Source organism: Ammospiza nelsoni, chromosome 4 (assembly GCF_027579445.1).
Source record: "Ammospiza nelsoni isolate bAmmNel1 chromosome 4, bAmmNel1.pri, whole genome shotgun sequence".
Lineage (NCBI taxonomy): Eukaryota > Metazoa > Chordata > Aves > Passeriformes > Passerellidae > Ammospiza > Ammospiza nelsoni.
Window position 1 is genome coordinate 73,210,876 of NC_080636.1, and position 16,294 is coordinate 73,227,169.

General features: G+C 35.8%; 1 long non-coding RNA gene across 1 annotated transcript in view; it reads left to right on the forward strand.

The window, feature by feature from the left end:
• Positions 1 to 15,165, forward strand: part of LOC132071981 (uncharacterized) — a 75,828-nt gene extending 60,663 nt beyond the window's left edge. The window contains exon 3 of the long non-coding RNA XR_009418274.1: positions 14,902 to 15,165. This is a non-coding gene — a long non-coding RNA (uncharacterized LOC132071981). The remainder of the gene's footprint in view (positions 1 to 14,901) is intronic.
• The last annotated feature ends 1,129 nt before the right edge of the window (positions 15,166 to 16,294 follow it).

Below are 16,294 nucleotides of genomic sequence, written 5' to 3' on the forward strand. Positions count from 1 at the left end.
ACATATGTAATTTTTTGTTTATACACACTTGGGTATTTGTGATGTTCAAACAAAAAATAATATATCTGTAATGGTTTGCAGTGACACATCTGTAAGAAGTGTCACAGCAGAGGAAGTGTCAAAATTCCCTGAGCTCTCTTTTGAACAAATCCCAGTATAAACCTTTCATTGAAGAGTAGACCAGTCACAAACTCAAGTTTTATATTGGATTCCTGTAAAAAAGGCATGATGGCTTTCTGCACTGGAAATTCAAATGCCTGGCAGATGGACTGTGCTCAATTTTCAAGCCAAAGAATGGGGACTTTCTTAATTGCCAGTAGTGCAACTGAGGCAAGTGCGTATAATTCAGGAAGAGTCATAAAGGTGCTGACCTTAGAATTAAAATAGAGAATATTTAATGTACAACTAGAAGGAAAAAAAATTTCTGTTGGAGTAAAGGAAACATTATTTGGTCTTCTTTTATCTTATCATTAGTTAAGCAAGTGAGAACTAAAATTCAAAGGGTGAAGGTGTCAAGCACTGTTTGATGAACTACCTGGACAGTATCTTCACAGATTAGTGCTGCATTTTCACATTGATACAGACATAATTTTCAATTTTGTTGGTGTATGTGTTTGAATTTCATAGCAGCTCAGGAGTATTTTGCCAATGAGAACAGATAAAGAATAATTTAGATGTAGTTGAAAAGGTAACTGCATTTTTTTCATGGAATAGTACAGGCTTATTTTTTGGAAATATCTTGATAAATACCACTTTTAATTATGTTTTTTAATGGGAAACTACAGTAGAATGTACATAATTTTTTTAAAGCTCTGTGTTTTCAGTTTTAACTTTTATTTTCCTTTTCTTCCCTCATTAAAAGATGAAGGAATTATGTCATCTGGGACTGTTGTGTATATATTGCCTTTTATTTGACTTTTCAAATCTTTACCAAGCTTAGAAAAATAATTATGGGAAAAAGTGGAAAAAACCCACTTTTGAAATTTTGCCATTGTGTACTGAAAGTATGGAGAGATTTTGAAAAGACAAATGGAAGGAGAAAACAGGAACATTATTCATTTTCTTGTAGCTAGTATCAAAGCAATGGGAGTACAACACAAATGTAAAAGTACAAAATATTTGTATTTCCAGTGTTTTGTAGTTTCGTGCAAACTGTTGTTTGAAAAACAGTACCCAGCTTTAAAATTTGCAAGTATTTTCTAAATAGTTTTGCAACAACTTAATGAGTTCTAGATGAACTGTTTTAAGGTCATAAGGTATGAGATGAACTTGGTCACCTTGTTGTTGTTGCCAGGTTCAATTCTTCAAAGACCACAAAGTACTCAGCAGTGACCACTGATTAAAGTAGCTCCTTTTTTATCAGTTAAGCTATAGAAATTTATCCCTGCTGCTGATCTGACCTACATTTAGTGCCTGTCACTAGCAGCTATGAACAGGTTTTATTTTCATTACTACTGAAGAACCTCACAATAAAATTAAATCTGTTGTAGCTTAGAACGCCCAAGAAATTAAATCACTCGTGATGGAAAACTTAGCTGAGTAATGGCTTATGAACTGTGAAATAAATTATATTTGGTTTCAGAGCAGGACAGAACAAAGTGATAAATAATTGAAATTTATTTCTGCCAGACAGTCTCAAAAATTTTGAAGACACTTTTGTTTCTGACGAGAGAAGACCACAAGGAACTGTGTAACTTGTCCATGTCTGTTTTAAGCAGCCTATTTATGTGGTGTACTGACAATTGATACAGCTTTTGAAATGGTGTTAGCTGCTTAGTTGAGATGAGAAAAGCTTTTTCAGTTTCTTATTTTGTTTCACAAAATGCAAATTATTTTCTCTGAGGAATCGGGGACATGTGTGTTTTGTTTATCATGGAGTTATTTTGCTCATTTAGCCTGATAGTTTTTTAGTTTCATTTCTAAAGCCACCTCAAACCTAGTCTTAGCAAAATTCTGTCCACAGTTAGGTGTTGCAATGTAGAGTATTAGAAATGTAGCATATTGTTAGGAACTTAAATAGAAAATGAATGTGCAGTGATCAATATTGACCACTTATGTTGTGCTTAGTTTTGACTGGAAAAATGTCTCCCTTAAGAGATTCAGAAATGGAAATGTTACTGACATTTTTGGCCTTTCCATCGGATTTTTAAGACATATGGATCAAAAGTTGAAGGCAGCCATAAAACTAACTCATGGAAAGTGGCAACATCTTTCACAGAATTTCAATACAAGTAAGCCTTATTTGTTCCTGCAAAATTCACCAGGGCTATCTTCCCATGCAGAGCTAGCTCCAGCACAGAGCAAAAGCTCTATTCTGTATACTTTAACTCCACCCCACACCGAAATCCCTGAGTACAGTATTCCTTGGCTGTCATTCAGTATCCAGAAGCCAAATCATCTGTGTTTGTGTAACTTGGTAAAAGAGAATTTTTAAAGTCTATTGAGTTTAAGGGAGCTTCTGCTTCTAGGTCAGACAGACAATAACTCTTCTCTTTACTATAAAGCCTTACATGCTGAATCAGTAATTCTAGGCCATCTGAACAATAATATCTGAACATTATGGTATCATTTATGTATTCCCAAGAAACTAAAATGATTGCTTGAAGAATGTTTTTCAGGCAGTTTTTCCCTGAATAATTCTCCCTTGAAAATTTGAGGCCACGTAAATGAATTGCACATGTAAAGTCTCAGATTCACATGTCGGCTTATCTGAGCAAGCACTTAAATCTCCGTTCATTCTCCAACAATCAATACGCAAATGTAAGAATTCATTTGTCAGGGCAGGTGTCTGAGGGAAAAGTGCCTACCTCTTTGAAATACTACACAACTATTTTTTGCACTAACTTTCTGTAAGGTGTATAGGTGATGTATTAGGTCCAGTATTGACTAGAAGCCTATTTTCTTTTGATATTCTCTAAATGTTGATATTCTGTAAATTGGTGTCCACACGGGTGCTACCAAATGCTTGACCCCACTCAGAAAGATGGAAAAGAGTTAATCACTGACTTAGAAGTAGCAGTCAGCCAGGTACTTGTGATCACATTTCATGCAGATCAGTTTATATATTTGCAATTTTAAAAGTAAGAGTTTACCAGAATTTTATGCCTTGCTGCTGTAAGTGACAATGACTAGGAATTCAAAAGAGAAAATATTCATGGAAACTGGTGTCCAATTAGACAACTCATTAGAAGCCCAAAAAGACATGAAGAAATTGTACTGGGCAGAAAATAGTCTAGTTGTAAAAAAATCTTAGAACAGTACTGCAAAACAGAACACAAAGCTAAACAAGTGTTCTGATGAATTTAAATAATTAGTGTCAATTACTATAACTTAGAAGTTTGAAAATGTGTCTGGCTAACAAGAAATTTAAACCCAGATTCATAGCAAGACTTAGCAGAAAATACTTAAATGACAAAGGAAAAAAAAACCCAGGAATTCAATTTCTAGATGCAAATGTTAAAATCAAGGATCATCAATCCAAAAACATAATCAATAGTTACTCCTATTCTGTATTTGGAACCAAGTTTCAGGTATGAAAAATTTATAGAATAGAACAGAGTAGAATTACATTTTAAAACAATTTTAAAGCTTACTTCCTGGGGGAAAGGGAAGAATAAAACAGTATCTGTTTCCGCCACCACCCTTCCCAACCCCCAATCAATAGCTGAGTAACTAACTCTCAAAAACATTAAAAGAGCTTTACAGAGTCATGTGAGAAATCAGTAATGTTTGTTGAGGGCTTGTTTTTGCAAGCCTTAAAATTAGTAGACTATTATATGGTTTATCCTTTAGTCTAGTGCCAGATTCTATGTATCTATTTCTTTTTTAGGAGAAGTTATTCTAAGGAAATTTTATTGAGAAAGACAAAACAGTTTTTTGTTATAGCTATCCCATCCATTGAGGGACATTGCTCCAAGTGGTTGAGGGACTGATAAGTTGGATAGGTCAGTTTAATGAGTTTTGCTGTTCTTGATAATATTTCAATAATTTTCATTTAAAGTTATTCTTCTGTTCTAGGAATATTTTAGGGGTAGGGAGTAGGGAAGTTTAATTTCTCTGGTCTGAAGCTGGAGAATTTCCTACATGGTTTCAGAACTGAGACATTGATTTCCATTGGGCAGCAGACTGTAACCAGTTGGCAGATGTCAGGTCACAAACCCCTAATAAAAGACGTGGAAGTGCTAAATTGGCCAAGATTGAGATGAAGTCACTGTATTTAATTGAAGCTTTGCCATAACATCCTTACAGTCCGTGATCAAACATATCCCAGTGCATTATACAGCTGCTCAAATATATCACTGCTTAGACAGCAGTATGTTTTTATTGGATTCAGCCCATGTGAATACCCTTTCTAGGGGTAGCATTTTACACAAATTATGTTAATTTCTTCCATGAGTTGTTAGGCTGAAAGTGAAATCTCCTGTAGGAGAAATAAATATGATCTAACATCACTGGTTCTATTTACTGCATCTCAGTCAGGTAAAAAAGCTAAAATATGTTTATTACATTACTGAATAAAACAAAACAACTTTAGAAATATCCATGCCACAGAAGTCTCCATTTTCTAGACATTTTAGACAGAAATATCCCTGCTATTTTTTGCTTAGGCCTGACCTTCCTATTTTTTATAATAAAAGTATGTTCTTGCCATTGATCCTCTATTCAGCATGAACTACTGCTAAACCTTATTTCTACTGTAAGAGGTTTCTTTTCATGCCTGCCTGCCATGTCTTTTTGAGCCACTGAAATGTACTCTGTAATCCCTCATGGCTCATGCTTTATCACCCGGAAAAAAATTGAAATAGCTCTTCACCTAATTTTGTCTGATGAATTTTTCTGTATTCTGCTGAGGTAAAGAAATGGCAAGTTTTAGGTGAAGACACTATATTGAGAAGCATAAGCTGGTAAAGCCATTTATATTCAGTTATTAAAAGATTATGAAGAGTTCTTTTCATGGTGACAATAAGAATGAAATTGGACAGTGGGAGTGTCGTGAGCTGGTAGGCAAAAGACCTCAAAGTTGCTGTCATGGAAGAGAATTCATATTCTCTTTAGAAGCAACCTAAAGAGAATATTCTACCTTGCTTGTAAATGTTCACTGGGGACAGTGACGCAATGCAGGCAGCTGTGTGCCATCCAGCTTTGGCTGGCTCTGTGCGGAGCCTGGGAGTGTGATGGATCCATGGCCACCAGTCTCTTACCTATATGGAGCTTTGTGTTTTGTGGGTGGCTTGAAAACTGATGCTTTCCCAGGTAGGATTTGTGATTGGCTATGACTTTGGAATGCTCCCAAGGTACCTTGCAGCTGCATTCACAGGTAATCATAATTTCTGTATTGTGCCAGTCACATGTTTTATACAGCGTGGTGTTACGTGCCACTGCTTCTTCAGAGGTAAGGTGTAGAAAGTTGTAGGGTAGAAGAAAATGAATATCTGAAGGAGATTTATTGGGTTTAACTTGGGAAATGCTTACAGGAATTCTGTTGCTGGAGGTGTCATATTGAGAAATATAAAATACTGAAATACAGGTGCAGGAGACTTGCCTGGGCATGGCCAGATTCCTAGGTCAGAAATTTACCTGTAAACAGGAACATTGCCAGCATGGATGTGGCCATGATCTGCACGTAGGGGTGGACTATGGGAAACTGAAGGCAGTAATGCCTTTTCCAACTGTAGGAGATGTGTTCTTCCACAAAAAACTACTGTAAAGCATTTTGCTGCAGATAGGAATCTTATCAAATGCTTACATAGGACTTCAGACATAACTCGCTTTCATAAAAGTAATTGTGCTCAAACAAATAAATATGATTTTTTTCAAGGCTGAAAGTACACTGACAAAAGAAAAAGTTTGGTTGGTTATTTAAGAAAGCAGTTATTTTTTTTATCTTAACTACCACTGTAGAACGTAGCAAGTGGTATGATTTAGCTGGTTTAATATTCCACTTGAAGAACTTTCCAACAGAGTCCCTTCCTGCCCAGCGCACTCTGCTGCGGTTCCCCTGGGTTGTTTGATTCATAGCTACGATTGCTTCTCTGACGTGCCTCACGTCCCTGGCCATAGGAACCTTTGGCACTAACAGGTACAATTCCTTCTGAAGCCCGTGAGATATGCACTCAAGCTGAGAGCTGGATTTTACTCCTGAACTGTAACAGAACAAAAAGTTCCTGCTACAGTGCGGCTGAGAACACATCACGTCTTGAATCTTGTAACTTTGCCTTATAACTAGAAATTGTATTTGCAGCTTGCTGTGGATTTGTTAATATGGCACAGACATATTATGGAATTGCAAAGACTGGGTGTTGTCTTCGCTGCTGCTTGGCTTTCATGGTTTTACAGACATTATTACTTTAACAATTTTATCTTGTGTATTTGCCCTTGAATTTGACGCTAATGTATACAACATTGTTGTGGCTTTTTGTCCCAGATGAGGAAAATTTTTGTTACAGAACAGGAAAAAACACCATAATTTCTTAAAAAAATATAACTTGGCTTTGATCCAGTCAAAAAAAAAAAAAAAAAACAACAACAAAAAGCTGCTGTCTTTATTAGCAAACCCAAGGGGATCATTAAATTGTCACTGATGCCCAGATGAAAACATTTGCTTTGCACTCAAGTTGTTATTTTAAATCAGTATAAAATTTAAATTTAAATAAGTTATGTCTGGAAAAAACTTGTTGAAATGATGTTTTATTTAGATGTTCCTTATCTCTTACTGAATAGAGATACTCCATATTAATGATACTTGTGGGAAATAGTTTATTTTGTCTCTGAGGTCTTTTGCATTTAGGACATAGAATAAAATCAGTAGCAGTTCTGCAAAATACCTGTTGCAACAGGACTGTGGTTTATTTTCTACCAGGCTACCAATCAGTACTTTCAGGATTTAAAAACATACTTCTAACTTTAAAAGGAGGTTTAAGCCATTATAAATAATTTCATGAAGTCATTAGTCTTTCCATTTAGCATTAAGAAGTCAACATTGTGCTTCTGAGAAAGTGACCTCAATATAAATTGGACCAGAAAGAGCTAGAAGGAGAAATTCTCTGGGAACAAAAGGCATAAAGTAGGGAACTTCTTTCTGGCAGAGCCAATTGCAACAAAGCTCCTAAAACAGGCTAATGAAGTCCACCAGATGAAAAAAATCCCAAACCAGAAAATCCCCCCAACCACTAAAATAACTAACCATTAAGCATAGAATACCTCTTATATTTTCAATACTAATTACTTGCCTCCTACCTGCAGAATATATTGCTTGTCCCTTTCTCCATTCTCTATCTAGAACATCTCAGTTTTTGCCTTTTTTCTATAAACTCTTCAGGCTGTTATTTGCACATAATAATTTTTAGAACGTGTTTGCTTCACTGGGCCGTTTCTCCCAATTGTGCTCTCCTGTCATTCTTATGGTCTCAAGGACTCTGTACACGTCCTCCTACCCAATAGAATCTTTTCCCTCAGAAATTTCTTTCAGCCTCTTATCATGATAAACTTAACTAGAAGGATGGGCAGGCAAAGGATTTTATCACTTTTTTAATGTCAATCAAACATCCAGTCTAGGCTATAGAAGATAAGACTATTTTTTTTCTTTCTCTATTTGCCTCTTGAAATTTGTAGGAAGGACTCTGCACTAGAATCCCAACATTGATCACAGATGTATTCAATAGCAGTCATGGGCAAGGCTGGTGAGTGGATGCCCATTGCAAAACTATTAGTGGGGATTTTCACCTTTTTGTGTTTCAGTACAGAAGCTGTCTCTGTGTTGTAACCAAAGATCAGCTAGGTAGAAGAGAGAGATTTTAAAACTGGCTGCAGAGAGATTGTGTCTAAAAGGTCTCAATGTTTTAGATGTTCAGCTCTTGTTTGATCTAATATCATATATACAGGTAATTCATGCAAGAGATGACAAATTTTAATTAAATTACAGCATATTCCTAAGTGGAAACCCATGGTTTTAAGTTGTTGTCCAAGTAAAACTGGTCCTTAGAATGTAAGTCAGAAAATACTAAGTTTTTCTCCTCTGATAGATTGATATGGAAGAGCAATTGGAACAGAAAGGTCCTGTCTTGCTCCCACCTCAGGGACTTATTCTTATCACCCTGCTTTGGAGATGGATGTGGTTAGGAATGTCCTGTTTTCTAACTCAGACCTTCTCTCAGTTTCAAGATACAATTAGTTATTATGAAAACTGGTAAATAATGCACATTGTTTTTCAACATGTAGAGCTCTACTGGAAAATAACTAGCTATCATAGTTAATTATTTTACGTGATGACACATTTCCAGGGATAATTCCATGATACTTGGTACATCTTAAGTGCTTGTGCTTGTAAGTGGAGAAGATATTTTAGACAGTACACATTATATGTGGTATTTCTTGGATAGCAAAATTAAATCTCCTTTGTTCTGGTTGAATCACCTCTTCCGAATTTCTAATAAGAGTTTTTGAGGAAAAGTCTCATTTGTAATTATCACTTAATGAATTAATTAATCTTGAGACAACATAGATAAATCCTGCCTTTTATTTTAAAAAAACTTATCTAGTGTGATTTTCCAGAGGAAACTAAACCCAGATGTAGAACATCCATGTTCTGCATGATTGTTTTTCATTATGGTCTTTGATGGCTAAATGGGATTTTTCTTTTGGTGATTACTACAGCCAACATTTGAAATTAATCTTTTCAAATAAACAAGTGGCTATTGTTATGTTCAAATTTTTGTGTGGTCAAACCCTTCTCCTGAATAAACTTTGTTTAAATTTCTGTCACTTTTTTATGTGCATTATGAGCATTGGATCTCTATAGGGCCATCTTTGATGAAAAACTAAAAACAACCCTTGGGTCTTATTTTTAATGATGGAACCACTTCACACATGAGTTAGATCTCTTTTTCAAAACAGAATGCTTGTTGTAGCAACTCTTGTGATTATAAATGTGTTTTAAGTAATTATACTTTCATTTGGGTAGAGTTAAATCACATTCTGTAAGTGGAAGAAACTTCTCCAGTAGCAAAGGCACAACATTCAGTTAGCAGAACTGGGCCTGAATAAGGCCAGTTGTGTCTTAATGTCTTTACAAGACACTGCTAAGTTAAGATACATTTCTCCTGTTTCCTCTGACCAATCCAGATCTGTGAGTAAAAATTTGTAGCTTAAATATTGGCTTGCATTAGTTCACACTGCATTGTTTTGCTACTGTGAAAAATTAATTATTTTGCAACACCTGACAGTTTCTTTACTTAGTCTAATCACATTTGTCAGAAGGTAGAGGTCTACCAGCAGTTTTCAAGACATACCTCTCAGCTGCACTATGACAATTTTTTTTTTTAACTGTTATCCAGTTATTTGGCTAAAACATAAAGACCTGGCTTATAAATAGTTTCTAATATATATTACAATTCTGTAACTCTTAGGCTTTTACATGTTTGTTTTGGGTTTTTTTTAAATTAATGGATTAAATTAATACTGATGTGAACACTAGCACTTTCATGGAAGGGTCCTTACACTGCAAAGGCTTTCAGAAGTTGTCCAGCTTGCAAGAGGGAGTTTACAGGGCACTTAGAAGAGAAGTTAGCAGGGTTGTTTGATGTTGTGTCAGAACATCTGGGTTTTGCACCAACATAACACATATGGAAGCAGTACATCTCCTTAAATGGGCTTTTGGCTTTGTTTTACAGAATGCTTGTTACAGAATTTATAGAGGATAGTAAACATAAAAGATCTTTACTCTGAAGCTTAGTATAAAAACTTCTGTATGGTTAATTTCACTGTGTAAATTTGTTTTCTTCTCAAATGCTTTTAAAGCAACAACATTGTGATTCTTTGCATTCAGACATAATTTAGAATTTTTAAAAATATCATTGACTATCAATGTAGATTGATCAAAGTTGTAGATTGTCCACTGAGTTTTTCTGTTTGTAATTAGAAGGTCTTAGGAGTGCGTTTTTTTTCAGAAATCATGCAAAATAGTCATCAGAGCATGGTCAGAAGATAAGTTTTCTCAGTGACCTGGACTTGCTGTCGCAGTAGGAGGAAACATTATATTGTAATCTAAGGCACATTGCCCAAGTCCAAATCTAAAGCCAGGCTACAAGGAACAAGTGAACAAAGAAATAATTAAGAAATCCTTAATGCAAGTTTGCTGGCAGATTTTTTTTCCTGAAATGTTAGAACTAATTGGCACTTTCTTACCTTGTCTCTTTTTTCATCGTTTTTCCTGCTGTATAACTATAATAAATAAATAAATAATGAACATGAATGAAAAAAATGTACTGATGTACTAATTCAGGTATACTGCCCCCTAGATAGTGTCATGTTTTTGAGGGCTTTCCCTGCAAGTGGGTAAGTTTGCTCTCTTTACATTTCTCTTGCTCACAGAAAATAATGAAATAAAATTTTTACTGTTCTTAATGAGCAACATAATATTTGGATAATCCCTATTTTAGAGGCAATCTGTATCAGTCTTGCAATATTGCTTGTGTATACGGGAAAGTGGACACTTAAAAGGCATTTGAGGCTGAAAATCAGAGTGCAGTATAACCAACCAGCGAAAGCGGCAAAACCTGACTTTCATTTAGACTAGGGAGAGGTTGTCCAGCTTCTTGATTTGGTTTATAGGCATCTGGTTTTCATCTTTCTATTTCTTCTTTTATTTTTAAAAGTAAGTTTTAAATGCCACCTTTGTTGTGTGTGGGTGGAAGGTTCTGGATTGCCCTTGTTAGGATCTTACACTATTTTTTGCCTGTCTGGGAAAAAGATTTTTTCTGTTTGTTTGTTAGTTTGTTTCAGGCTGACCCAGGATGTTTTCAGTTTTCTGCCCAAACACTAGAACAGAAGTCCTTTCCAGACCTGCCACACAGCCTGAGTCCTTTTGTGTAACTTTATACCAGAACAGAAGTGTAAGCCAGTTTGCTTGGACCATATTCCCATGGACAGCCTGCTATTTTTCAAGCATCTTCACATCAAACAAAACCAGTAACAAAAGAAAGATATTTTTTTCTATTTTAATTCCAACAAAGAGAGAAGAAGGGCAAATGAAATTCATGTGTGTTGAAGAGCAAAAACTGATGGGAAAGGTAAATAGTCCTCCAAGTTGGCATAGATTAGAAACAAGGTATTTTAACAAAATTATATATTTACCCATATAGTTCCTTGAAGCTTCTTGCAGACTTGAATTGCAGCTTCAGCAAGGCTCAAGAAATCTTGCTGAATAAATGTTTCTTTGTGTAGTCTGTGACAACAGAAAACAGCAGTATTAATGAAAAGGAATTATTATAGAGATAGCTCATCATTTTAAATGTTAGAGAGGAAGTAAATCATGGTCATATGTATAATTTGTCTTGCTTGAAATTATCTTTATCATGTTGGAAGTTTTTATTCGGAAGTCTGTGTTGACTCTCATGATTAGGGACAGGAATCCTACAGCTGACAGGAAAGTGACCTATAAATAATGGCCCATGATGGACTTGTCATATAGTCACTAAATGAAATATTCTAGTACCTGTTTCCTTTGTCTTGTTTCTCAGTTTCCGTCTTGTTTAAGGTTATTTCTCTTGACATATCCCACTAGCTAGAATAGGTAGGAGTGGGCTTGGGCTTTCTTTGTGTTGTAAATGTATTCCATTTTCATCAGAAAAGTATCACTGAACATATTACTGGAATTATTTTTTGTGAACAAGCACTTCACTTGAATATACAGTTGATAACAGATTTCCAAGTCAAAAATAAATTTTTTTTTTAAAGTTAAGGTTTATAATTACACAGATACCAATATTTTATAAAATAGGATTAGAAGGATTCTCTTACAAAGTATCAGGAATTGTGGTTTTTTGAGCAAATGAAAATGTTACCGTTTAATGACAATATAAATGTACAAGACCTCAGATACACTATAGTAATAATCTACATGCATTCCCTTACCACCACACAGTAGTAATAGCTGTAGAAAATCAGCAAGCTCATGATACCAGCCCATTTACACTCTCTGAGTCAATAAAAAATACCAATTTTCCACCAAGGAATAAATTATTTTATTTCATTCACTAATGATGAAAAGTGTGCATATGGGATGATAACCTCATGTAGCAGATGTGCTCTGACTTTGCATCATAATTTGTGTAGTCATGTCTCTAATGATAAGAACCTGATGCTTCTAATTGATAGTTACAAAAAGTATCTGTGCTAAATCTGTCCTCAGAAAGGGGACATTCCTGTTATTGAGGTGAAGAAAGATATTAGGAGAGAAGAATCCTGCCTCCACTCTAGCCCATGGGAATTTTACTTTTCAATTCACTGAGGCCAGGGTTTCACCCCAAACTTGTAGTTCAGATGTCCTTTATTTACTCATGAGTAAAGAGGCAAGCAGAACCAGCCATGCCAAATGTGCTTGGTTGGCTTTCAGCAAGCCTGCCAGGAGTGAACTCCCCTTGCAACACAGCTCAGTCAGCGTTGCACACATCACACTGGCAGCTGACACTGCTTAGAAGTCTACAATAGAACACTGCATGAAAGAATAACTATAAATCTGGGGTTTGGGCCACTTATATTTCTGCAAAACTTGCAGAAAATTTATGTTGGCAAAGAAATTACGCTGTGCTTAATAAAAAGTAGTAGCTCAGTTGTTTTGACCTTTGTTTTGGTTTATAAGATTATGACATCTACAAAAAAAATGATATGACAGCAAGACCCTCATTGTTGTGTCTCCCAGTCTCACCTTCCCTCCCTTTTGAAGTCAAGGTGATTTACTACAGGAACAGGAATAATAAATATGTCTAAGTGGCTTAGTGGACCAGATACTTCCGCTTGAGATTATGCTTGGTTGATGGAATAAATTACAGTACTTGGGGTTTTTTCCAGTTGAACCTAGAGGATAAATTTTATCTAATTTCTAATTGAGATCACTGTTTTTGAGTAACTCAGTACATTGCTTAGTCATACTGAATTCAAGCTTTTGAGTCTACATCATTTTCTAGAGTAGAAAACACGCTGTGGTCTGTGCCATGACCATTACTTGTAATGTCTGTGAGACAACTGGAGTGACTAACACAGTTCTTTGGAGACTACTCGTATATGCAAGATGTACTTATGATTTAATTTGCTTTATCAAGGTTGCACATCTGCTCATTAAAATGTCACATCTTGTCCAAGCTGGAAATGATGTTTTTCCACTGCAGAGCTGCAGTTCTTCTACTCATCTGCCTAGTCACACACTAACCACAAAAAAGAGGAATCACAGTTCATAACTGGAGATGGAGCTATTCCACTCCTATTTCTCTTTTGATTAATAAATTTCAACAATTGAGGAGATACAGCAATAGATGCTGAAAGGCATGCCTGCAACAGTGCTAATAGTAAAAGCCCTAAAAATACCAAAAATCAACTTGCTGTTTCTTTTCTTCTCCAATCAGCTCTACAAAACAGTCTCGGAGAAAGAGAAACAAAATACAGTAGTTGAAAGAAAGTTGATAGAAACACAAGGTAGCTGATACAAACAGAGTGGCCTTAAATGTGTAAAATAAGGAAAACAATGGTTTCATACTTATACTGCAAAAGTTTTTTTATTGGCCATAATTGTATTAGATGGAGTTGGATGCATGTCAGTCAAACTCTTCATTGTGGGCCCTATTTACATACTCATTTTCAGTAAAAAGAGTGTAGATTCCACATTATTATCTGAATGGCTGAATAACATATTGATATTGAAAAAAATTACTAATATTGAAATAAGCTATGATCACTCTGTGATGGCAAAAGATTGAAAGCACATCAATATTCCCAATGCACCAAGTGTGTCCTTTCAGATTGTTCAGGTATCAGCTGGGCAAAAAAAGTGCCCACTGCATTCATTGCCTGCTTTTTGTCCCCTCATCCTTGTGTAAAAGAAACCTCTTCACAACATGACAACCAGCTTGCTGTAGTGAAAGCATCCTAAATCTGTACCTTCTTATCCAGACAGCTAGGTAATACTGAGAGTATATAATAAAGATATAATTAATTATATATTATGAATTAAGAGCCTATAATGAAATGAATCATTGCATGCATAATTCAATCTGTAAAAATCCTCCCACCTAAACAAAAATAGGAAATAAGGTCTTTGGATTTATCACTATTTGCCTAGTTGAGAAGATTTAAATGTGTTGAAGCCTGGGCTCTTTAACTTTCAGGATAAGATCAAGCAATTAATTTTAATTTAGAATATTTCTATAAGCTCAGGATCTCAAAGTAATATAGGCATTGTATAGGCTTGTTGTCCATCTATTAGTAAATAGCACATTGTTTTCTTTTCCAAGTTATGGCTGGCTATTTATTTCCTCACTTGCTCATCTGCTTTTTAAACTTTTTATGACAGGATTCAAAAAATCCATTTTGTATGCTTAGTTAGGAAATCTGAGATCCTGAACCATTTCTCAGACTCCTTGAAATTCATTTAAAAACACATGTGTGGTAAACTGTTCAATGTGAGTAGCACACCAGGAACATGTAGATTTTCAATGATGCCAGAAATAGAGTTTTGATTTCTTGGTCTTAGCATTTCACAGTTTGTTTATATCAGCAGCAAACATTTGTTTGCAAAAAACCCTTTCTTTTGCAGATATGAATTTTAAGGTGGCATCAGTACAAAAGATTTGAAATGCTGCGCCTGTTTAGCGAGACAATTTTAAGGGATGATTTTCTGATGAACTTCCAGCACTTCCTTTTGCATAATTCTTCAGTTCTAATATACTTGAATGAATAGTAGCCTGTGGAGTAATGTCAAATAAACACATATTTCAAACAAGAGCAGGGGGAAGTGTAATTTTCTACACAGTAACAGGCTGACCATATATTCAGAAGAGGTATTTGGCAGGAGTGTGATTCAATAAGTTATGAATAGCCACTACCTGCTGTTTTACTACACCCCCTACACAGGGCTGCATTGAGGACCTGCAACGTCTACAATTGCAAACGGGACCTAAATTCCAGGGTGGTAGGAGTCCAATATTTGACCTCAGCAGGAGAACTACAAAGCTAGCAATGGCCAAGGAAGAAACAAAACTCTAATCAAGACTGAATTAATGTTGACATGATGATTTGAAACCCAACATGAAAAATAAAACAATAGCAGATCTGGCCCTATATGGTCTGATATTGCTACCCAGCCTGAATTGCTGTTGAGAGCTCATAATTTGTTATACCAGCATGCCTGATTGCTGTCATTGTGCCAGAGGTTTGATACTCCTGAAATCTGAATGTGGAAGGAGAGTAGATCATATCTGAAAATAAACCATCAAACAAAAATTTCTGTGGCAGAGGCTTGTTTACCATATCTTCAGATAAGCAGCTGGAGGTTGCTAAGTATGAATTTCATAAGGATCATATGGTGCTAATACTCAGAATTTTTTTCTGTAAATCTATACAATGAAACTGAGCATTTTTTCTCTACCTTAAGGCTTTAGAAACCAAACTGCACAAGTCTAGGGAGAGATTTTGCATGAAAAAGGAGCTTGAATTCCAATTCCCTCTTGTGGCAGAAACCCAACTCCACACAGGACTTGATCTAGAGAAAAACCAAAACAAAATAAAACCACTGGAAAATCTTCAATGGATTACAGTTGGATTTGAAACAGACAGCAAGTCCTCTGCATCGGAGAGGGATAAGAGAACCCTTTCTATGTCCTCAAGCTAATGGCCAAAGTAAAACAGTGCAGCAGTAACAGCTTCAGACAGCTATGATTTAAGTCAAAGGACTGATCTTCCATTGATTTTTGTCCTTTCCACACTCACTGAATCAGAATGGGTATGGTCGGAAGGGACCACAGTGGCTCATGTGGTCCGGCATCGCAGAGAATAAAGCAACATTACTGTGGGCCTGTAGGCTGATTGCACTGAAACAAACATCTCGTTAAAATTTGTATTGCCACTTGTTCTCCTTGTATGTCTCAGCAGCCAATGAGTCTGTCATTTTGGCTCTCGTCACTTGGCTCTCTAGCTCTCAGTGTAAGGACATCTCCAATCCTCAGGCACTGTTAGAAGTACTTTCCTTTAAAACAAACTTCCACAAAATCACTTCTGTGTCTACAGGTTCAAGAACCTCGACACTGTGTTGCTGACATTTTAGGTTTTGGCAATACAGTAAAACAATTACATTAGGTGGGGTTTCCCTTCTACTTTAGAGATCTTGAGCACAACTTCTTCCATCCTGACAGCAGCTACTTGACATTCAAAGCATACTAGGAGCAGATAATGTGCTAAGAACAATGACAAATTAATCCAAAAACATTTTGGAAACGCAATGAATAACAGGCTTTAATTTCTTCAACCA